The sequence below is a fragment of the Orycteropus afer genome, unplaced genomic scaffold, assembly GCF_000298275.1.
Source record: "Orycteropus afer afer isolate SDZICR_OR568_19922 unplaced genomic scaffold, OryAfe1.0 scaffold00012, whole genome shotgun sequence".
Taxonomy (NCBI): Eukaryota; Metazoa; Chordata; class Mammalia; order Tubulidentata; family Orycteropodidae; genus Orycteropus; species Orycteropus afer.
The window spans coordinates 7852479-7853212 of NW_006921599.1; positions in this window are offsets into that span (position 1 = coordinate 7852479).

Consider the following 734-nt stretch of genomic DNA (forward strand, 5'->3'; position numbering starts at 1 on the left):
AATGAATAAGGAAGACCGAAGAAGAGTTGATGCTTTTGAGTTGTGGTGCTGTTGAAGAATGCTGAAAGTACCGTGGACTGCTAAAAGAACTAACAAATCTGTCCTGGAGGAAGTGCAGCCTGAATGCTCCTTGGAAGCGAAAATGGCCAGACTTCATCTCACCTACTTTGGTCATGTTGTCAGAAGGGCCTAGTCTCTGGAGAAGGATGTCATGCTTGGTAAGGTGGAGGGTCTACTAAAGAGGGGAAGGCCTTCAAGGAGATGGATTGACACAGTGGCTGCGACAATGGGCTCAAGTGTAGCAAGGATCATGAAGCCCACCCGGGATCAGGTGATGTTTGTTCTGCTGTGCACAGGATCGCTGAGTGGGAAACGACTTGATGGCACCTAACAACAACAGACCGTAGCATATTTCTGCTCTCTGAGATTGTTTCTTCTGTGAGTGCAGAGTGAAGGAAACTGAATCTACAAATATCTAACTGGATCGACCAAGCTGATCCTGCTGCTAAAAAAGGCAGCGATACAGCGACGGGAGGGTGCGGAAATTATATTTCTGGGCCGTGACACCAGCCAGCCGGCCTCGAAGACAGCAGGGATCAACTTTGCTCTCAACGTTCTAGACGAGGGCAGCTGTATCCATCCCACCTTGAAACAAAGGTGATCCCACAGAATGTGGAAATTATAGAACAATATCATTAATATCACATGCAAGTAAGATCTTACTGAAGATAATT